We start from the raw sequence: 12,303 nt of genomic DNA on the forward strand, positions 1-12,303 counted from the left end.
GTATATGGGCATCATCCTAAGGCCAATTCTTTTGACCCCCTGGACTCCACGCCTGGTGGTTCCTCTGTGGTTTCGGTCCTTAGAGGTATTTGGCGGAAAGTGAAGAAAGCCCTTGTATCTGTGTCATTAGTGACCAAAAGGGTTTTTGATAAGCGGAAAAGACCCTGCAGCTTCAAATTAGGAGACTTCGTCTGGTTGTCTACCAAGAATTTGAAGTTGAGACGGCCATCTCATAAGTTAGGGCCCCGGTTCATCGGCCCTTATAAGATCACCAGGGTTATCAATCCGGTGGCATTTCAGTTAGATCTGCCCCGTTCTTTGGGTATCAATAAAACATTTCATTGTTCCCTTTTAAAACGGGCGATTAGTAATCCTTCTTCCAGTGGAAGACCTTCCCCTCTTCTGATACGTGGCCAGAGGGAGTTTGTTGTTGAAAGGATTCTTGACTCCAAGGTGGTTCGGGGTCGGCTGTCATTTTTGGTGCACTGGAAGGGGTATGGCCCGGAGGAGCGGTCGTGGGTGCGCAGTTGTGATCTTCATGCCCCCAGACTGATACGCTCTTTCTTCTCGCAGTTCCCCGATAGACCCGGTGGTAGGGGTTCTTTGACCCCTCGTCAGAGGGGGGGTACTGTTAGGGTCTCCTGCCCTGTGCTGCCACGTCGTCATGGCAACCGGGAGACAAGTGCTAGTGGAGTAACCTGAGCGCAGCTGATACTCCGGTTCGGGTCTTTTGCTGTGCAGTGGTTATAGGCTCTGTGCACGGCAGGGGATCCGGTGCTGGTTTTTGTGCTCACAGTCTGTGAGGTCTGAGTGGGGCGTGGACAGCACCTGCTTTATAAGGCCTCTTTTCAGGGTAAGCAGATGCTGCTGAATCTCTGTTGGTTAGTCAGTTCATGAAAGTTAGCCAGTACTGTGTAGCTTTGTATTTGTTTGTTGCTTACTGCAAATAGGCCTGGGGATTTGGTATTACACTCTGCCAATCCAGACCTAGCAGTAAGACTGGAGTCAGTCGTTTAGCTTGCTGGGGTTCTGTTATTACTCTGTGAACTTAGCAAGTTTGCGGCTGTATTCTAACACTTGCCTGTCTAATCCTGTCTCACGGTGCTAGGTGTCAGGGGTCAGTTTAGTGGCAGTAAGCTTAAACCTGTGCACTGCAAGTGAGAATCAGGATTGTGGAGGCTCTCCTTGTGTCTATCATTCCATCTCTGACCAAGGAGTTTACTGCCACACCCGTTGGTAACCCTTTAGGGTTTTGCTGTTGCCCTTAGCAACAGCATTTCGGGTTCTCTACGTATTAAAACACAGCATCTTGCTTTTTACATCTGAGCAGTTCTAATACAAGGGAGATACCCAGTTCCTTAGCCTCTGGGCTTCTCTGTTCACTGTGTGTGTATTTTGTTACCCTATCACCTTCTGTGTACGTTATGTCATATTCCCCAGTTTGTCTGTGAGTCCATTTGTTTTGCATAACAGTTCAAACACCAGTACATTCCTGCAGACACTGGAGTGCATAACAGTTCTGACACTAGTACTTTCCTGCAGGCACTGGTGTGCATAACAGCAATTTAGATTTCAGTTTCAACAAACCCCACCCAAATGTAACTCTCTCTGCACATGTTATATCTGCCCCCCCCCCCCCTGCAGTGAACATGGTTTTGCCCAACTGCTAACAAATTTGCTGCTGCGATCAACTCTGAATTAGGCCCATTGTCTCTGAGTTTCTAGTAGCCAGAAAAAAGTTTGTCCACTTTTAAGGGCCATCACTAGGGGTGTGTGATTGGTGCCATCGCCAGGGGCAAAAAGCCCTGGGGATGACACTGTCACTGCCCCATGGCTCCTGCATATGGCTAGCAGGGTGCCTGGCTCAGTATCGTTGCTGCAATGATTCCCAGAGTGTCCAAGGATGATCTGGGCATGAACCTTGCAGTCTGTACAGCTGCCCAGAGCACTCCAGACAAAGCCGTACTTCCAAGCACTGGAGATGACCCCAAGAACAAGGCGCATAATGCCAGAGTCTACTCACTGCCAGAGAGGAGAGATCCCGCAATGGAGGCTTTACGCAGGCCCTCTCCTCTCTTAAAATGCCCCTGTATAGCACACACATATTCCGCATCGCTTTACAGAGAATATTTGGCCATTCACCTCAGTCCCTGTCCCAGCGGAGCTTACACTCTATAGTCCTTACCACATCTGTATGCACACATTCACGCTAGGTATTTTGTTGAGAGCCAATTAACATACCAGTATAATTTTGGATTGTGGGAGGAATCTGGAGTACCCGGAGGAAACCTTAACACAAGCATGGAGAACGTATAGAAACTCTACACCGTTTGGTCCATGGTGGGAATCGAACCCATGAACTCAGTACTAGAGACTAACTTTTCAGAGGTGACATTTTGGCATGTTACTTCTCAACACTAAACGGTTTATCAAGAGCCCAGTGGGACTACGGAGATGGCTGTTTTAATTACATTAATGTTGATGTTTATAGTACACATCTACAGTATTTTAGACTCCATAATCCAGTGACCAATGGTGCAGCCTAGGGGACTTTAGTGGTTTACCCTGCACACCCACAGCTAGAAACAGTTATTTGGGAAAGCATGACCTATTTCCTCTTCATCAGCCCTCATACAGACATCCTATATTAATACAGTTACTGTAACAAACATTTGGTAATGCCTAATAAAACCTTAATGGATAATCCAGTGATTTCAACATATAAATCTGAAGTTTAGGAAAAACTGCTCTGTCTACATTCTACACTGCTGTCATTGAATAGTCATGTTGAAACAGTGCATAAAATGTTCCAAGTGCTCTACTGAAAAACAGATTATGTTCATATTGCAGTTGAAACATTAATAGTCTGCTTTTAAAACTGTTTACCTCTTCCATCTTCTCTTGCACTAGAACATGAGTTCCACAATGCTACATTTATATGGCTCTACATTTAAATGCTTGCCTTAGTTACTGAGGATAAGAGTATCGTAGTGAAGCAGGAAAATATTAGTGCTGTGTAGTGCAGTTATGGGCCCTACACACTATGCGATCCGCTGCCGAGCTGCCCAACAGCGGATTCTGCTGACGGGTGACCCGGCGGCGGGTGGGGACAGTGACGGGGGAAGTGACGTTTCTTCACTCCCCGCGTCACCCGGCTCCATAGCAGTGCAGGCAAATATGGACGAGATCGTCCATATTGGCCTGCATGCACAAGCGACAGGGCACCAGCGATGAACGAGCGCGGGGCCGCGCATTGTTCTTCGTTGCTGCCTCCACACTGAAAGATATGAATGGTATCTCCTTCATTAATGAACGAGATCGTTCCTATCCTTCAGTAATATGGCCCAGTGTGTAGGGCCTATTAGCCAGTGGTATAGACGGAATATTAGCAAAAGTTGTAGACAGTTGATATTGTTTAATGGAAAACTATTCTATAGACTGTGCAAGCTCTCAGACACAAATGACCAGGTTTACTGAAGAATGGGCCCTTGTGCCCCAAAAGCTGACCAGTTCTATAGATTTCATTCTCCATTCCAAATTCCAAATTGGTTATTTTCAAAGCGCATCAAAAAAAATTGTTTTTTTTTACAAGTGTTTCTTTTCTTATACTACTGACAACAGAAAGCCTGAAATCTATTTCCTTCAGATAAAGGTAAAGTATAGTAAGAGTAAGGTGGTAAATATACCTTTATTTTGTCAACACTTTCCTTTAAATTGAAACACATTTGTTTTAAAGGCTAATTATGTTTCCTCCAGGTTCAATGAAAGTCATAAGCAAGAACTGAGAGTAGAAAAAAGATGTCAAGAACATTCTTTAAAATGATATTTTTCAGATCTTGAGCCTGTTCAGAACACATACAGTAATTGGAAAGCAATTAGTCATTGCTTTCAGCCCTATGTTTATAGGTAATTTGCTTAACTGCTGCATGTATTTCTGTCTTGCCCTTCCTCTGCCAGGTGTTACTGTGCTCTAAGTAGGCCAGAGACAGACATTGTTTGCAGATTATTTTAAAGAAAAATCCATTTATTTTAAATACACCTTGCCTTCCAATCCACCTGCCTACACGTTGCTGCTTAATTCTCTGCTGAGTTATTAGTTATTCAATAAAACAATAATTATATGTTATTCTAAATACTTTGAGCGTGTCACCTTAAATTAATAGCATCTTCTGTAATGTAGCCATGATATGGGGGTATTGTGGTGGATATGAAAGGCTGCTCAAACATCAGAGATTGGGCATGCTGCTATTTCAGCATGTTGGATAGCAAAGTGCGTTCAAGTGTGAACAGGGAACAACGTGTGTCACGCGGTTGCCAGGAAGAATCAAAGAAATTCTGCCGCATGGGTGCCCAGAAAGACTGTCAAGTGGTACTCTATCCCCTTAAAATGATATATCTACTGCCCATAGGACTTACACACTCTGGTATCTGGTGCATGTGCCAACCACAGACTAGTCTGCAACACAAAGTCACAGTCCTGCCTGCTTCTTGCAGGTCTGGCCACAGGCTTCTGGGCCTGGCTTGGCTTCCACAATTTCACATGCACAGAGTTTTATTGTCCTCTCTGCCTCCTGCAGATTTGGTTACTGGCATCCTGGTCCAAACTGTCCTCCTGGCTCACTGGGCTCTTTGCCTGCCACAGTCCCACTTGGACTGTCTCATCAGGCAGACTGACTGGCTTCCACAACCCCACCTGGGCAGTATACACACAGCAGCAAGGGACTAATTAAGAGAGGAGGAGGCCTGTATGAAGCCTCCATCTGGGCCTCCTCCTCTCTAGCTGGCAGTGAAGTAGTTTTATGAGCACTAGGGTCACTAGAAGATATAGATTCATAATATATATATATATATATATATATATATATATATACACTGCTGTAGACAAACGAGGCAGCACTCGGAGGCTTGTATTCAAGCAAAAAATGTGTATTACTGTGTTAACGTTTCGGGGACGTGCTCCCCTTCTTCATATATATGGCAATAGTCGAGTGGCACTTCAGGGTCTTTGATGTAAAAAAAAAACCAAGACCTGATGCCCAGATCTGGGAGTGAGGTCCCGTTTTGTACATCAAAGACCCTGGAGTGCCACTCGCCATATATCCAGCATTTTGTATGCAAGAGGGGGCATCGGGCAAGCTGCATACACCCTAGCGCTGTCCCAGAACCTAGAGTGCATGTGCAAATCACGGGGAAAATGGCGCAGTGCCCATTTTCCCAGTGATTTTCCTACTGTTCATAAGCGAATCACCGGGAAAATGGCACCGCGCCACTTTTCCAGTGATTTCAGCAGCGCTGCTGTTGCGCTGCGGGACTCCGAAGGGTAAGTATTTCAATTAATGGGTGCAGGGTGTGCAGTGTGGGGCCCCCCTGCACCCACTATAAATACTCCAGTTGACATGTATAAGTACTTGCAGAGTTCTTGCTGTTCAGAATTGACACTCATTGTACATTTAAACCAGAAACCATGCAGGAGATTCCTTTATATATGTATATGCCAAGACACCAGAAATCTATAAAAGGTTGCTGATCAGGGCAGAGCTTAACACATTTTGTATGTTTTTTATCGTCTCAATAGCGGCAGCTGGTGAGCAGCTAGTGGCACATTAGTAGTACAGTAATACAACCTATACAAAGTACTTCATCTTTCATCATCAAAAGAGTTAAATATTATTTGAAAGAAATGTTATAAAAAAATGTGCTTGAAAAATATATAAACGAGGCGGATTATTATGTGAAATAAAAACATATTTAATATAATGTGCCTTGATTACTGTGGGAATTATGTAATACATGCCAGGGATAATTTAGTGATTGCAGTGAAATAATTTGTGTAGGTTGAAGTTGACGGCTCAATAATTCAAAACATTTCCTACCACAAGGATACATAAAGAATACATAAAGCTTATATACATTTCACAGCATCTCCTGATGTGACTGTACACCCACTTTATATTCTTACAAACACATTACATGATTCTTGGCTTTTCTATATAAATTTGAGTAAAAACCTCAATAGACAGATATATTTTATATATATATATATATATATATACACACATATATATATATATATATATATATATATATATATATATATATATACATACACACTGCTCAAAAAAATAAAGGGAACACTTAAACAACACAATGTAACTCCAAGTCAATCACACTTCTGTGAAATCAAACTGTCCACTTAGAAAGCAACACTGATTGACAATCAATTTCACATGCTGTTGTGCAAATGGAATAGACAACAGGTGGAAATTATAGGCAATTAGCAAGACACCCCCAATAAAGGAGTTGTTCTGCAGGTGGTGACCACAGACCACTTCTCAGCTCCTATGCTTTCTGGCTGATGTTTTGGTCACTTTTGAAAGCTGGCGGTCCTTTCACTCTAGTGGTAGCATGAGACGGAGTCTACAACCCACACAAGTGGCTCAGGTAGTGCAGCTCATCCTGGATGGCACATCAATGCGAGCTGTGGCAAGAAGGTTTGCTGTGTCTGTCAGCGTAGTGTCCAGAGCATGGAGGCGCTACCAGGAGACAGGCCAGTACATCAGGAGACGTGGAGGAGGCCTTAGGAGGGCAACAACCCAGCAGCAGGACCGCTACCTCTGCTTTTGTGCAAGGAGGAACAGGAGGAGCACTGCCAGAGCCCTGCAAAATGACCTCCAGCAAGCCACAAATGTGCATGTGTCTACTCAAACGATCAGAAACAGACTCCATGAGGGTGGTATGAGGGCCCAACGTCCGCAGGTGGGGGTTGTGTTTACAGCCCAGAGAACACCAAGATTGGCAAATTCGCCACTGGCGCCCAGTGCTCTTCACAGATGAAAGCAGGTTCTCACTGAGCACATGTGACAGACGTGACAGAGTCTGGAAACGCCAAGGAGAATGTTCTGCTGCCTGCAACATCCTCCAGCATGACCGGTTTGGCAGTGGGTCAGTAATGGTGTGGGGTGGCATTTCTTTGGGGGGCCGTACAGCCCTCCATGTGCTCGCCAGAGGTAGCCTGACTGCCATTAGGTACCGAGATGAGATCCTCAGACCCCTTGTGAGACCATATGCTGGGGCGGTTGGCCCTGGGTTCCTTCTAATGCAAGACAATGCTAGACCTCATGTGGCTGGAGTGTGTCAGCAGTTTCTGCAAGATGAAGGCATTGATGCTATGGACTGGCCCGCCCGTTCCCCAGACCTAAATCCAATTGAGCACATCTGGGACATCTTGTCTCGCTCCATCCATCCACGCCACGTTGCACCACAGACTGTCCAGGAGATGGCAGATGCTTTAATCCAGGTCTGGGAGGAGATCCCTGAGGAGCAGATGCAGAACTCTGGGAGGCAACGGAGTCATCTGCCTCCGGGCTCCTGCTCTGAAGGGGGCACCTCTCCTCCCATTCTGTGACACCATTGAATTAAGTTAATTGATAGCTGTCGCTGTCTTTTCAGTGGCCAACTTGCTCACTGGTCCCTGCACCTTACAAATCACACCCTCTTTATTATACGGAATATACTCATTTTACAAGTGTCATACCCAGGATTAGAAACCACAACCTATTACACTGGAAGCAGACACCTTACTGATGAAGCTGTTTGCTCCTGTATAGGAAATATGAGAATTTTAACTATATGAAGATACTTCTCTGACAATTACATATTACACGTAACGTCATATAGTTAGAATTCTCATGCTTCATGTACAGGAGCAACTGGTACAATATCCCTCGCCTGATAGCTTAGATCAGCTCATGCAGTTATCCATCCGGGTGGATAGACGGCTGAGAGAGCGTAGGCTTGAAAGGGAGACCGCAGTTTCCTTTTTTCCCAAGGGAACCTCAGACTCTGAGGAATATTCCGAGGAGCCTATGCAGATTGGGGCTACCCGCCTCTCCTCGCGTGAGAAGACGCGGAGGAGACAGCAGGGTTTGTGTTTATACTGTGGGAATAAAGGTCATGTTGTAGTATCATGCCCAGAAAAAACGGAAAACTTCAGGGCCTGAGGGTGATGGGAAATATCCTGTCAGGCCAGAAGTCAGAATTTCCCAAAAAGACTTTTCTCATTCCGGTGACTTTGGAGATCCTCGGTCAAACTGTCAAGACTGAGGCCTTTGTTGACAGTGGGGCCGACGGGGTTTTCATGGACCGTCAATTCGCCCTGGAACACTCTGTTCCCTCAGTACCTTTGGCATCAGAGATTGAGATCTGTGGGTTAAACGGGGAACCATTGTCCCAGGGTAAAATTACCTCCAGCCAAATTCCTTTGTTTATTGGAGTCACACACTCTGAAAATTTGACTTTTTATGTGACTGTCTGTTCTTTTGCCCCATTGATTTTGGGGTTACCCTGGTTAAGGGCCCATAACCCTCAATTTGACTGGGTCTCTGGGGAGATTCTTAGTTGGGGTAGTGATTGTTTCAGGAGTTGCTTGAGCCTTCCAGTCAGGCTCTCGCAGCTAAGTTTGCCAGGATTGCCAGGATGTTATGCAGATTTTGTGGATGTGTTCTCCAAAAAAGTTGCGGAGGTACTACCTCCCCATCGCCCCTATGACTGTGCCATTGATTTGTTGCCGGATGCTAAGCTTCCCAAGAGCAGGTTGTACTCCCTGTCACGTCCTGAGACTCAGGCTATGGCAGAGTACATTCAGGAGAACTCGGCTAAGGGATTTATCAGACCCTCACAGTCCCCAGTTGGGTCGGGGTTCTTCTTCGTGGGTAAAAAGGACGGTTCGTTGTGACCCTGCATCGACTTCAGGGAATTGAACCGTATCACGATTAAAAACTCGTACCCACTGCCTCTCATTTCGGTTTTGTTTGACCAGCTTCGTACTGCCACCATTTTTTCTAAGATTGACCTACGCGGTGCTTACAATCTAATCCGAATAAGAGAGGGGGATGAATGGAAGACTGCCTTTAATACCCACCCAGGGCATTATGAATATTTGGTGATGCCTTTTGGGCTCTTTAATGCCCCGGCAGTCTTTCAGGAATTCATGAACGATGTGCTCAGGGAATATTTGGATAGATTCTTAGTTGTTTATCTAGATGACATCCTAGTCTTCTCTCATTCCCTGGAGGAACATCGGAAGCAAGTACGCTTAGTCCTCCAGAAACTCAGAGACCACCAGCTTGGGGCGAAGCTGGAGAAGTGCGAGTTTGAAGTCCAGCAAATCGCATTTTTAGGGTATATTATCTCCTCAGAAGGTTTCCAAATGGAGGGTTCTAAGGTACAGGCAGTCCTGGATTGGGTGCAGCCCACTAGTTTGAAGGCGCTTCAGCGTTTTCTGGGCTTTGCGAATTTTTATAGACGGTTTATCGCTGGATTTTCGTCTATAGTGGCCCCCTTGGTGGCACTCACTAAGAAAGGGGTGGATGTTGCTCACTGGTCTTGTGAGGCCAAAGCGGCCTTTGCCCGTCTCAAAAGGGCATTTGTCTCGGCCAAGGTGCTGTGACACCCAGATCCAGAGCGTCCTTTTGTGGTAGAAGTGGATGCCTCTGAGATAGGTATTGGGGCAGTGCTCTCTCAGATGGGGGTGTCTGATAATCGCCTTCATCCCTGTGCTTACTTTTCCCGTAAATTTTCGTCTGCCGAGATGAATTATGATGTGGGTAACCGGGAATTGTTGGCTATAAAGGATGCACTCGGGGAGTGGAGACACTGGCTTGAGGGGGCTAAGTTTGTGGTCTCAATTCTCACCGACCATAAGAATCTGGCATATTTAGAGTCAGCGAAGCGGCTCAATGCCAGGCAGGCACGATGGGCTTTGTTTTTTGCTCGCTTTAATTTTTTGATAACATATCGCCCTGGGTCAAAAAACATCAAGGCTGATGCGCTCTCGCGGAGTTTTGCTCCAGTTCAAGAGACCACCGAGGAGCCATTGCCCATTGTGTCCCCATCATGTATTAAAGTGGGCATTACCCAGGACCTCTTGTCATTAGTCCTTAGAGCACAGGAGCAGGCTCCTCCAGACCTTCCGGTAGGTCTCTTGTTTGTGCCTCCTAGGTTAAGACAGCGAGTGTTCCTGGAATTCCATGCCAAGAGGTCGGCAGGGCATCCGGGTATTGCCAGAACTCGGGAGTTGCTGTCTAGGGCGGTGTGGTGGCCCTCGGTGGCTAGGGATGTGGATCAGTGGGTTCGGGCATGTGACGTTTGTGCCCGAAATAAAACTCCTAGAGGGGTTCCTGTCGGCCCATTACATCCACTCTCTATTCCGTCTAAGCCATGGACCCACATTTCCATGGATTTTGTGGTGGACTTGCCCAAATCCTCGGGGATGACAGCCATTTGGGTTGTCGTTGACAGGTTTTCGAAGATGGCGCATTTCGTTCCACTGGTTGGGTTGCCATCGGCCAGACGCCTGTCTGAGTTATTTATGCAGCATGTTGTGCGCCTCCACGGGTTGCCACTTGATGTGGTCTCTGACCGTGGATCCCAGTTTGTGGCCAAATTCTGGAGGGCATTTTGTTCTGATCTCCAGATTTCTGTGAGCTTGTCGTCAGGCTACCATCCACAGTCTAATGGACAGACTGAGAGGGTGAACCAGTCCTTGGAGCAGTTCCTCGGGTGTTATGTCTCCAAGTATCATACTGACTGGGTTGCTCATCTGTCCATGGCGGAGTTTGCCTATAACAACGCGGCTCACTCTGCTACAGGGATCTCTCCCTTCCTTTGTGTGTATGGGCATCATCCTAAGGCCAATTCTTTTGACCCCCTGGATTCCACGCCTGGTGGTTCCTCTGTTGTTTCGGTCCTTAGGGGTATTTGGAGGAAAGTGAAGAAAGCCCTTGTGTCTGTGTCATTAGTGACCAAAAGGGTTTTTGATAAGCGGAGAAGACCCTGCAGCTTCAAATTAGGAGACTTCGTCTGGTTGTCCACCAAGAATTTGAAGTTGAGACAGCCATCTCATAAGTTAGGCCCCCCGGTTCATCGGCCCTTATAAGATCACCAGGGTTATCAATCCGGTGGCATTTCAGTTAGATCTGCCCCGTTCATTGGGTATCAATAAAACATTTAATTGTTCCCTTTTAAAACTGGCGGTTAGTAATCCTTCTTCCAGTGGAAGACCTTCTCCTCTTCTGATACGGGGTCAGAGGGAGTTTGTGGTTGAAAGGGTTCTTGACTCCAAGATAGTTCGGGGTCGGCTGTCATTTTTGGTGCACTGGAAGGGGTATGGCCCGGAGGAGCGGTCGTGGGTGCGCAGTTGTGATCTTCATGCCCCCAGACTGATACGCTCTTTCTTCTCGCAGTTCCCCGATAAACCCGGTGGTAGGGGTTCTTTGACCCCTCGTCAGAGGGGGGGGGTACTGTTAGGATCTCCTGCTCTGTGCTGCCACGTCGCCATGGCAACCGGGAGGCAAGTGTTAGCGAAGTAACCTGAGCGCAGCTGATACTCCGGTCCGGGTTTTTACTGTGTAGTGGTTACAGGCTCTGTGCACGGCAGGGAATCCGGCGCTGGTTTTGTGCTCACAGTCTGTGAGGTCTGAGTGGGGCGTGGACAGCACCTGCTATATAAACCATCCTCTCAGGCTAGGCAAATGCTGCTGAATCTTTGTTTGTTAGTCAGTTCCAGAGAGTTAGCTAGTACTGTGTGACTTTGTATTTACTTGTTGCTTACTGCGAATAGGCCTTGGGATTCGGTACTTCATTCTGCCAATCCGGACCTAGCAGTAAGACTGGAGTCAGTTTTTTGACATGCTGGGGTTCTTTTGCTATTCTGTGAACCCAGCAGGTTTGCGGCTGTACTCTCAGACCTGCTTGCTTAATCCTCCCTCACTGTGCAGGGCGTCCAGGTGTCAGTTTAGTGGCAGTAAGCTGAACCTGTGCCCTGCAAGTGGGGGTTAGGATTGTGGATACTCTCCTTGTGTCTATATTTCTATCTCTGACCAAGGAGTTTATTCCCACACCCGTTGGTAACCCTTTGGGGTTTTTTCTGTTGCTCTTAGCAACATCATTTCAGGTGCTCCACATGTTAAATCACTACACCTCGCTTCATTGTCCGTTCTATTCCATCTGAGCATTACTGACACTAGGGAGACACCCAATTCCTGAGCCTTTGGGCTTCTCCGTTCACTTTGTGTTTATTAGTTATTCCATCACCTCCTGTATATGTTATGTTATACTGTCTGTGAGTTCGTTTGCTTCGCTTCCCTCTCTGTTCATACACCGGTATACTCCTGTTAGCACTGGTGTGCGTAACACATATGATATCAATTGACGTTCTTTTCTTCTGCTCTTTTGTTCTCTCTCATCTTCATTTTCCTCCATTTCACATCACCAGCTAGGATCTGTACCCCTGATGAAGTCCAT

This window comes from Pseudophryne corroboree, chromosome 1 (assembly GCF_028390025.1).
Source record: "Pseudophryne corroboree isolate aPseCor3 chromosome 1, aPseCor3.hap2, whole genome shotgun sequence".
NCBI lineage: Eukaryota > Metazoa > Chordata > Amphibia > Anura > Myobatrachidae > Pseudophryne > Pseudophryne corroboree.